The 12,197-nt window shown below is 40.4% G+C and overlaps 1 non-coding gene across 1 annotated transcript; it reads left to right on the top strand.

Moving 5' to 3' along the window:
* Positions 1-256: 256 nt before the first annotated feature.
* LOC115071241 lies at positions 257-359 on the top strand. Its single transcript, XR_003850337.1, has one exon. It is a non-coding gene; the product is annotated as a U6 spliceosomal RNA (small nuclear RNA).
* The last annotated feature ends 11,838 nt before the right edge of the window (positions 360-12,197 follow it).

Genomic DNA, 12,197 nt, shown 5'->3' with positions numbered 1-12,197 from the left:
ATAAAAGTGCCAGGTATGGATTCCATCTTATTAAGTGAATATTAAATCCAGTCAGAAGAGTTTGGTTACTCCTGTAACACTCATGCCACTATTACACCTGTGGGCACCTCTTTCCAGTGCCACTCATCATCTTAGCTCAGAGGGGTCACAGATGGGTAACAATAATTGTGACTTTATGGTAGCATGCACAGCACCTCCAGCACTAGGACAGCACTAAGAAAAGTTGTTAATGAAGAAGCTTCAAGATTACTACCGAGTGTTCACTCTGGCAGCACATATACCAAAATTGGGTTACTATGAAAATTAGCATGTCCCTGCACAAGGAAGACACACTATTTCAGGAAGCATTCCATAGTATTAAAAAATATATTATCAAGTAATTTCTCCATGTTTGGTCTATGGTTTAAATAGGTGGTATCTCTAGTAAATAGTGTCTTACCATCAAATTCTGGCAGGTAACCATGAGAAACAGCAATATCCAGTATTGTTTGAGGGTATATGGGACCCTCTTAGTCAACTACTCTGTAAGAAATGGTCCATTCCTGGCAAGTGGCTGTATTCTTTTTGCTAGCCCCTGATGTCTTTTAGGGGTGATTACCCTCAAATCAAGTTATTGAGAAATTCCACACACTCTTTATATATGCACATGCATGTATTTGACGAAGCCTCTCCTAGTACTAGCAGAAGTGTGAGTGCTCATCATTTTCTCAATGGTGAACAGTGGTAGGTCTCCACAGGGCTTTTCTGAAGACCATCCCCATACTCCCTCCTCTACCCTAACCCTCCCTCTCCCCACCCATTTAACCTTCCTACTCCATTATCCCCTTCCCCTTTATGTCTCTTCAATCTACCTCCCCTCCCACAACATGCCATGCTCCCATGTTGCCTAACTACTTTTCTGACCTTTATAGATTTTCAAATTGAAACACATGTATCTAAAGATTCAGTGCTAGCTTCCACATATGAGAGCTATTATGTAAAACATTTCTTTCTTGCCAGGTGTGGTGGTACATGCCTTTAATCCCAGCACTCGGGAGGCAGAGGCAGGCAGATCTCTGTGAGTTCAAGGCCAGCCTGGTCTACATAGTGAGTTCCAGGCCAGCTGGGGCTGCAGGGAGACCCTGTCTCAAAAAAGAAGACCAAAAAAATTTTTTTTTTCTTTCTGGGTCTCGATCAGTACACTCAGGGTGATGGCAAGTCCATTAATTTACCTTTAAATTTCATAATATTTTTTGTCTTAAGAGATGAAAGAAATCCCATTGTGTAATAGTACCATATGCCATTATCTGTTCACCAATTGATGGCCGTGTAGTTTGTTTGCACTTTCTGTCTAGTGGGTAGAACATCAGTGAACATTGATGAGCAGGTAACTCTGTAGTAGACTTCAGAGTTCTTTGAGCACATGACCAACAGTGTTTTATTTGAATCATGTCATAAATCTACTTACATTTTTGAGAAAACTCTATGCTTATTTACATTGTACTGCACTGGTTTGCCCTCACACAGCAGTGAATAAGTGTTTTCCTTTCCCTAAATCCTTCCAGCATTTGTCATTATTTGTCTTTTTTAATCTTAGTTATTCTAACTAGGGTAAGAGGAAATCACCAAGTATATTTTATTTGTATTTCCATGGTGGCTAAAGAGGGTGAACATAAAAAAAAAAGCTCTCAGCCACTGGTGTTTCATCTTGTGGTAAGTCTGCTTAATTGCGTGTCCCATATTTTCAAATTAGATTGGTGCTTTTCTTAGCTCTTTGAGTTCTTTGTATATTTTAGATATTAACTCTCAGATTCATAGCTTGTAAGGATTCTTTCTCATTATCTAGGTTGAGTCCTCCCTCAAATGATGGTGCCTTTGCTGAATAGAAGCATGTCAGTTTCACAAAGTCCCATTTGGCATTATGAAATTGTTTTAATTGGATTTCAGTCCTTAAAGAATTTCTGTGAAGTTATTGTCTATCATGAGGATAACAGTATAGAGATTTTGGTGACCACACTTAACAAGGAGTCCAGTCTTTTCAAATGTAGTCTGCCAACCAGCCTCCCTCCTGTTTTCCCATCTTGTTTATGTGTTTGTTTGTTTATGGCCCAATGCAATTAGAGTTGCCAACATGAACATGTTTGTGGAGGTACTTGGAGAGACAACTTACCAATGGTCATAGCACTGAGGAATATAACCCACCTCCTCCAGGAAAACTGTCAATAGTCTCTCTGAGTTTCAGGCAAGGGGCAGAGGGTCAGAAAGGGTGGTGGAGGAGACACACATTCTATACAGAGGGACAAGGAGGAGAACAGAGAAGAAATTCAGACACAAAGTTTCAGAAAAAGACACACGACATCAGGTTTCCTGAGCTGTAAATCATAACTTATTAAAGATTTACAAAAATAGATAATTTAATTGCAATTAAATGTGTGGCAATATGCGATGTTAAAACAATGTTTGAAAATGTTCTTCATGAAAATAAGAAATTAATATGTTAAAGTGCATACATGTGTTGATACAAATATTTACTTTAAGAACATGCCAATATCACTACAGTTCTTTGAATTTCAGTCATAAACACATGTATTTGTAGGTAAACAAAAAGAGAGAATCAGCACATATCCACAGTATCTATTTCTAATTAGTGTAACTAGCATTGACTTATGTTTTGCATTATCATTGTGTGTTTGAAAAGTATACTGAATTTTTATCACTTTCCTAAGGAGAAAATAAGATAGTTTCTTTTTATTTATTTGTTATTTGTATTTTATGTGTATGAGTGTACTGCCTACATGTGTGTAAGCTCATCTGTGTTGTTCAATACCTGCAGAGGTCAGAAGGAGCCCTCAGATGCACTGGAAGTAGAGTCACAGCTGCTGTTTGCCACCATATGGGTGCTAGAAGTCAAACCTGGATCTGCTGCAAGAGCAGTCAGTGTTTTTAATCACTGAGCCACCTCACCAGACCCCATAATTGAGATGTTTTCATAGCAGACCTAAGACAAGTTTTGATCTTGAAGAAATGGCAATGTATGTTATATTCTACAAACCCTCCTGCTGATGAGCTCTAAGATCTTTGACAAAATATTAAAAAGAATTCATTGAAGGTGTTAGATCAGGAGTGACCAGGGTGATGAGAAAATAAAAGAAAAATGAGACCAATCTCAAGAGATGCAAATGTTCTTTATGAGAAAAACAAAGGAATGGTGAAAGGCCTCCACATGGATGGTGCAGAGTGCAGAGGCAGAGTTGGCTTGAGAATTTAGAGAGCTTGAAAGAGGAAGGATCCGGCAAGGGAATGTCTTATCAGCAGTTCTTCATCTTGAAAGGCTGAGAATATGTTAGATACAGAATAGAAACTAGGAGTTAGGAACCACAAAACAAGACCCCCCATTCCCCAATATGCATAGGAATGACACTACTGTCCTTCACTGACCACATAATAATTCAAAATTCCACACAAACAAAGGAGAAGCAATTTCCCAAGTCCCAGTAGAGCTGTCAGAAGGGACCTTGGAGTTAGGCCTACCAATTTAGACAGGGTTAGACCACTGAGTTTCTATCCACAAGAGTCTATCTAAGAAGCAATTTGGGAGTCTTTTAGATAGACCCACTGAAGGGGTACCCCTATTGCCTCACCCTGTGTCCCTGTTCAGCATGGAAGAAGCCACAGCGGTCTGTGTCCTGATTCCCTATCTGCAAACTGGGAAACCTTTTCAGAGGATGGCATGATGAGAATAGGAGGTAGGAATTGGCTAGGCAGTTAGGGTAAAAAGACCCCATAGAAAAGTAGCCAGTTTCTTGGCTAAAAGTCAAAATGTCCTTGGGCCTGTTAGCAACATACTCTGTTCCAAAGGCCAAAAATGTTGAAAGTATTTGGGAACTTGTATCTAATCCTTAAAAGATTTTAGGGTCACCTCTTCAGAGGGGAGAATGTTAGAGTAGCCAAAAGCTCCATAAAAATAAATAAATAAATCAAAGAAGAAAAAAGAAAAAAGTGATTGGGAGACATCGGAGGAGTTGGAGAGGAGGGAGTGGGCATGGATTTGATCAAAACACCTATATGCATGTATTAAATTCTCAATAAACATTAAAAAAAAAAAGTGAGCACTGAGTCCGGGAATGAGAAACCCACTCCCCAGTTAAGAATCTCACAGAAATGTGAACATCACAAACCAGAAGGAGGTCCAGAGAACTACTGAGGTACCAAGAAGTGATGGCTGAAGTGAAAACTAGCCTCACACACCATTAAAACTCTATTATAACAATTAAAATTGCGTACAGTAATCTATTCATCAGTGATTACAAATGCCCAACAATAGAAGCAGCTAAGCACTGGGAAGCATAAAGCGCAGGAAGACCAAAATGATAACAATCAGGACAAAAATCCAAGAGCAAAGAGTTTGGACAGTGAAAGTAAGAAGTGATCCTGACGGACGGGAAGAAAGGCTCTGCTGCTGGTGGACGACGCTAACTGAAAGGCAGTTCCCAGCCCTGAAGACGTGGAGGTAAGCCGAGGGACAGGACAAAGGACAGGCTGCGCACAAGGAGGAGAGCCAGCTGCGGTTGCGCGGGCTTGAGGTGAAGAGCCTCTGAGACTGGCATCTGCACATGTGCATATAGGCAGTACAAACACACAGATGTACACACAAACATACATATGCCACAAATACACATAGATATACAAACACAAATACACATCCATACACACATGCATAAACATCCATACATACACACAAACATACACACATACATACCCATACACCCATACACATATATACATGTATACACATATACACATGCACATACACATATACATACATGCACACACATAAACATGCACACACATACATATATACACATACACATGCAAAAATACACAAAAATTACTTGCATGGAAAGGATTATCACTAGTAGTAAAGGGCATTTTACATGTCATATGGCATGTGTGATAAAACTAACGTTCTTGTGCTTTGTTATTGCCTCTATATATACTTTATATTATATATATGTATTATATATATATATAAAATACATAAAGGCCTATTGAGTCAAATTTGTGTCCCCAAATGCCCTTCAGTGTGGGTCCATCCACTGGAGCCTGGTCAATCTATCCAGCATCACACTCTTCCAGAAACCTGACCCTCCCTCTTCCTGTACCTATCAGTTCCCTGTAGTTCCTCAGCAAGGTTGGGGAACACAATAAAGTACATGAAATCAGGTGTGTGGTTGGTATTGAGGAGGTGTACAGTGAGTGGAGGGGCTCTAAGTATGACCAAATTCTATGAAATGACCCAAAATTCATTTTTAATAAAAATTCATTTTAAAAAGCCCTCAAATTCATAAAGATATGGCTACTGTGATTGAAATTCAAAAAGTATATAATACAATTCTCCATAATATACAAATAGAAATCAATAAATTCACACTAGGTGCTGGAGACATGACTCAAAATTTAAGAGCATTTGTTCTTTCAAAGGACCTGTGTTCAGTTCCCAGCACCCACATGAAGGCTCACAGGACCTGTGTTCAGTTCCCAGCACACACATGAAGGCTCACAGGACCTGTGTTCAGTTCCCAGCACCCACAGGAACGCTCACAGGACCTGTGTTCAGTTCCCAGAACCCACATGAAGGCTCACAGGAGCTTTGTTCAGTTCCCAGCACCCATATGAAGGCTCACCGGATCTCTGTTCAGTTCCCAATACCCACATGACTGCTCACATTTCTTTGTAACTCAAGTTTGGGGGGGTATCTAATTTCCTCTTCTGGTCTCCATGGGCATTACATGCACATGGTACACTTAGATAAATGTAGACAAGCACTCATACACCCAAAATTAAAATAAATCATTCTATAAGCTCATGCTGACACTAGTGTTTGCTAGTTTAACACAGTGTGCTCCTTGATTGGACAGACATGCAATCATAGAGCAAAGGCCTAGGGAGTAGTTGACTTTTTTCAGCTGTGATATCATTAAATACGACCTGCTAGAAATGAAAACAACACAGTATCAAATTATCCAATTATAAGAAAATGCATGTGGGATTTTCACTCATAAATCTTACTTCAGATCATTAAATGAACCACAAAAGTCATATAGTTTGAGGCTTTGAAGAATGTTTCCTAGTCACAACAGAGTTAACTTGTAAATGAGTCATAAGTGACTATGAAAATACCATGTAAGTGCAGCCTTAGCAGAACCCTTCTGAACAGTTCACAGCACATGGAGAAATTAAAGAGTATGTGTCTGTGTAGGTGCAGGTGAGGGTGCTGAGATTGTGCATGCTAGTGTGTATGTGATTAGTACAGGTGATAAAGTATTCACCAGAATTTGTGGAATTCAGCCAAAGGAGTGATTAGGAGTGAGGAGATGCTGCTAAGTGACAATTTTTAAAAAGAGAGAAGCCTTAAAATCAATAACCTAAGAGGACATAAATGAGAATAATGTCTTAACATGGTTATGTATTGGAAATTTCACCATTAAAATAGCCATTTCATCCAAAGTAACCCATAAATTCAATTTAGTGCCAATTAAAACCTATATTCTTTTTGGGGGAAAAACTGACAAATTGATTCTGAAACTCATATAGAAAGTCAGTGTACTTAGAATAACCAAACCAATTTTGAAAAAAATAAAGGGTGGGGAATGTGACTAATTTAAAGGCTCACAACGAAGATATGCTACTGAGGTTTTGTGGGGACAAGAGCATAGACAAGGGCCTGAGCACACACCCAGCAATTGGTGCTCAGGCCCCGGGGACACACAGTGTTACACTGGGTGTTTTTCATAGATGATCCCTAGTGCTACAGCTCTGACTGCAGCTTTTGATGGTTGCAGACAAAATATTGCTTCATTTCTCACTCTTTCCCTGAGCTCACATCTGGGCAGAGTGAGCAGATGTCACGAGTGCTTTCTCACTCATGAACAAGAATATTTTTTCTCTTCACTCCCTTCCACAAAACTCCATAACCTTCCTTCCCTTATTTCTGAACTCATGCTCAAACATGCTTAGGAAGACAACACTACTCTTCTTGAATGTCTTCACTGTAAGTAATAATCCTTACGGCAACCTCTTGGTACAGGACTGTGAAATATCAGTATTTACATCTGTCTTAGCTTTAACTTTCAAGTTGACACAGCTTAGGGGCACCTGAAGGAGTGGCCTACACTGAGGAACTTCCTAGATTGCATTGACCTCTGAGAATGTCTGTGAGGGATTGTCTTGAATGCTAACTGATGTAGGTGTACCTAGCCCACTGTGGGTGGCACAATTCTGTGGGCATAGGTCCTGGACTGTGGTAGAAAGTTAAGGGTGAGCCAGCCAGCAAGCCAGGCAGCAGTGCTTTTAAATGTTGTTTCTGTTCTCAGATCCTGCTTGAGTTCCTCCCCTGACTTCCCTCTCTGATGAACTGTGAACAAATAAACCCATTCCTCCCCTAAAGTGCTTTTAGTCACAGTATTTTCAAAGCAACAATAAGAAAACTAGAACATCTAAGCACAGCATGCTTGTGTGTGAGTGATTTTCCTTCAATGTGGTGTCTACAACTAAGAATGATTGTGTATTCCCATGAAAGCATAACCACTGAACTCACATCATGTATTCAATCAGTATGAGAAGAATCTGAGAGCCGAATAAAACCATAACCACACAGCTGCTGTAATGAAATGTATATATAAGCATCATTTCTTAGTGTGGGGGAACCCTGCTGCTAGGGTTGTATTCCTCCATGTCCAGATAGCTCTAAGGGGCTTGGCGCTAAATGGAAGGACTCCCCTTTTCAGCAAGGAGCCTCCTGCTCTCTTTCTGACTTACCTGGAAAGTGCTGCCAAGCACGGATGCCTGACCTTATTTGGAACATGACCTTTGGCATAGTTACCTGGAGTAAAAACTACCCCCAGGTTTTTTCTATATGATAATTAGGCATTGCCTGGAGGTCAGATGATAAGAGCTTACTGCCACATGTAAATAAAGCATACTATGAGCACCTACCAGCTGAAGCATTGGCTACTGCCTCCACACTATATTTTCCCTAACGCCCACTGAATAAATGGAGCTGTTTCACTGAATCTGGAGCTGTTTCACTGAGTCTAGAGCTGTTTGCATCACTGAACATGCCTCCCTGGAAGGGCTTTCTTCTGTCAGTGCTCACTGGCCATCCTGACCCCGCTCGTCGCTTCTGGTCCCTTTGTCCTCGTGGAGTGGTGGCCAACGATCCATGAAGAGAGGGAGCAGCCCCACATCTTAGGAACAGAAAACAGGGTTAAATTGAAAGTTTAATAAAGTTTCAACAAATAAGATGATAAGGAAAGACACAGAATGGAAATATTTGAAACAAGTGGATCAGTCTATGTGTATACATATATAAATACATACATATATATATATATATACATATCTATATGTAGGTTCTACAACTCAATTAAAATGTAAACAAAATTAAAATGGAGATAAAATCGGAACATGTATGAATTTCAATAAAAAGAATGTGATGCCCCTTGCCTTACAAGCAGATGTAGAGTTTTTACTACATGCGTGTTAAAATAATCCACACTTTAAAGAGTCATCAAGCTGATGCTGGCAAAGGGTTACCAGTCTGTGTTCTTGAGTGAATGGATAATAGAGGTTCAAACACATACAGTCAAAATGTGTGCATTGTATTTATGTAAAAGGTACCTCCATGAAAGATTTTTAAAAACTAAAAAATACCCTACAGAAAAATTAAAAAGGAAAATTTTGCAAAGAGTGTGAGAATTCAGTTGAGTAGCAGTCCACTTAAACACACTTTAGCAGTAAGTTTCAGAGTATCTGGCATGAAGTCATCAGTCTAGTACGGAATAACTTCTCTAAGCAGAAATGTTTGGCAGAAAGTTTGTCATCTAATAGAGTCTAATAAAAACCTCATGTGCCACTTACGACAATGATGTTTCCACATCGCCTGTGTTCACTAAGTGTGTGTTCATCAATCGTCAATCCACTGAATACTGTAAACATCCATATAATGGAACACTCAGGAAGAATAAAGGTCTTCCAGGCATTGTTCTGAGCCATCTGGGACTCCTAGGCTGTGTCTACATGACAAATTCATGAAGAGAAAAAGCCCTTCAGGTTTCCTAAACTCAGTTTCCCAGCGTATCCCTGCTTTTATCTGCTTGATACTCAATTTTGTGAGTTCTGGTTGAAAAGTAAAATCCTGTTTTCAACAAAATTACTAATGTACAGAAAATAGGACTTTGATTGTCTTGGGACAAAGTAGGAGAAAAAGGTAGGAGGGAGCCACAGGCCGAAGTGGGATAAAGAGGCAGGAAGGACCCAAAGACCCACGGTACTGCTCCACCTGCTACTGTAGCTTGGTCATTGATAAACCACAACTGAGGCCGATAATGACAGTAAGTTACTGGTGCTGGTATGAACTCTTGGTACTATCGCTTTCATCATGGTTGGAGTGTGCTATTTCTGCTTGCTTAAAAATGACTCAATCCAGAAATAAAACTAGCATGGGTGGGAGAAGTGGGCTACAATCTTCAGCCCTAACTGCAGATCTACTGGAAATTGATACCTGCTAAGAGAGGGAGAGCCGGCTTTCCTTAGAGACAGGTTGTCTGAGCTCCTAGCCCTACTCTGAACAGCACTGGGGCCACAGAAATTAAACTGGATAGAGTTTATGAAAACAAAACTAAAAATAGAAGACATGAAGGGCCTTAGGGTGAAGGCGGAGATAAGGAAGATGGCTCTGCATGTGATGAAAATACAGGGTATGGAGTTCACAAAGAATCCACACAAATCATCTAAATGGCCCTAAGGAAGCATGGTCTGTCCTGTCCCTACAATCCTAGGCATCTCCTTCATTTCTTCCACACATTTTATTGCTATATTTTCTCTTGGGCTCCATGAATGGCATGGTGCTGTGTACATTATTGACCTGGAAACTGCAGTCTGTACCAGTCAAGTCTGAGATAGTCTCATGATGAAATGGCCTAAGTATGCCTGATACATTTGCCTGGTTCATGACAGTCACATGTCTTCTTCTTACCACAGAACAGCTGTGACATTACCGTTCAGTGTAATATCTTTGAGTTCACGTTCTTTGGAGCCATCTCAGGGTTAGCAGCTGATGGCTGTTGTTTCTCTTGACAGCTGGTCATGTTTTTCTTCATTGATTTTCATGAAATCAGGAGTCTGTCTGAGATGAAGAACAATGATTTATAGACTTTGTATTCTTTTAGGAACTAATGAGCTTTATGCTGATGTTCTGTGACCCCATTTAGAAATAGCAGAATCACAGTTCTTTTACAAGTCCTGCCTCAACTTCTGGGAAGTAAGCCTAGCCTCAGTTTCCTTTTCAAAGCTTCTGTGGGTTACTTTGGGTCTGTGTAGCACACACCACCTTAACCTCAGCCTGAGACATGGGAACAGTTGGCAATTCAGTCACAATCTGGCCTTCATTGTGTCTTTTGGGAAACATATTATCTCAAACACAAATGAGGTGATTCTAAGACGTGTGTGAGTTTATCCTCACAGCTCAGGAGGTTCACTCTCCCTTTATCTGAGATTGGTACTCTTTATTTTACAGAGACACAGAGACCCACACACCTTTCCTTTCCCCACTGGCTCTGTCCAGAAAAGTGATTTTCTATTAGGCTAGTTTAGCAAACAGTTACAGGGCAAAGAATGGAGACTTGCTCTAGACAAAACAAAAAGAGAAGTGGAGGTGGAGGCAGAGAAGGAGGAGAGTTAAGCCTTATGAACTATTTCTTCAGGGAAGGAAAACAACACTATTCCTGTGCTTTTACTTTTGAGAGTTTTCAGCCATTCTCTCTTCAAGTTTTTATTCATTTATTTATTTTTGCTGTGTTTCCTGGGAAGTTAACTACAATAGATTAAGTTGTGGGGGGAGCAAATCAAAATCTTTTGTTTCCTTTTTTAAGAAAAAATTTGTTATTTTTATTCTATGTGTATGAATGTTAAGTCTACATGTGTGTAAGTGCACCCATGGAGGTCAGAAGAGGGTATCAGATCCCCTAGAACTGGAGTTGTGGGAGGATGTTAGCCACCCTGTGGATCCTGGGATTCAGTTATGTCTTCTGCAAGAACAGCCAGTGCTCCTAACCCTTGAGTCATCTCTCTAGACCTGAGGACCTCACTTCTTCATTTAAGGTGCTGGGGGTCAGTCCCAGGGCCTTGTACATGCTAGACTAGTACTTGAGTTCTCTGCTACATCCTTCAGCCCTTGTTCTTATAAGACAGGCTTTCACTAAGATGCTTAGACTACATACATATGCACGATCCTCCTGATTCAGCCTCCCAAACACTGGGAGCCATCATGCCTGGTGAAACTCCCTTCCATAACAAACCTTCTTGTAATAACAGATTCACTCGCCTGTCAGAGCATTGGTTCATTGACAGGGCGGGGCCCTCCTCACTGCCCCTGAGAGGTCATGCCTCTCATCACTGCAGTTCCAGCACAGAAACTTGGGGGACACAGTCAAACAGTTCTGTGACAGCTGCACGAAAGACTGGGGGGTGGGTACTGGTAAGGAACAAGCTTTGATTCCAATGTATAATCTTTCACCCCCTCACCCCCCAGGATTATGATTTGAGTGCTTGGTCCCTATGCAGTGACACTCTTGTGGATAATTCTGAAAATTTAGGTGGGAAATCAAAATCTTAAATTCTTCAAAGAACACACGGATAGAATCCAAGAGGCTGTAAGAAGGCCAATGTGACAGGAGATAGGGAGCTAGAGGGCAGGGAGATAGGAGTCAGGGACATAGGGGACAGAGAGACAGATAGGGGACAGGGAGCTAGGGGACAGGGAGCTAGGGATGATGGGAGGAATTGTATCTGAAACGGGCATGTATATTTTCTTAATACTAATTCCTCAGTGTTATATCCTTGACACTCTATTGGATATTATATATAAATAAATGAATAAATAAGAACTAAATGATAATCTAATTTGATTTTTAAAATAACTTTCAAAAATAATGTAACTGTAGGTAACAATAGAATATATATGACATTTGTTATAGTTATTAAATACATTATGTTTAGGAGAAATGAAACACTGTACCTGGTTCACACCTATAATTCCAGTACTACCATCCCTACTGGACAATAGAGGGTAAGGCGTTCAAGGCCATCCTACATCACAAATCATAAATATCACAAATTGCAGGTGCCTATGTTGAGCCTGAGGGGGGGTGGTCTACGTG

This window comes from Nannospalax galili, unplaced genomic scaffold (genome assembly GCF_000622305.1).
Source record: "Nannospalax galili isolate Female #2095 unplaced genomic scaffold, S.galili_v1.0 scaffold2971, whole genome shotgun sequence".
Taxonomy (NCBI): Eukaryota; Metazoa; Chordata; class Mammalia; order Rodentia; family Spalacidae; genus Nannospalax; species Nannospalax galili.
The sequence above is the reverse complement of the archived record's forward strand: the minus strand, read 5'-3'. Positions and strand labels throughout refer to the sequence as shown.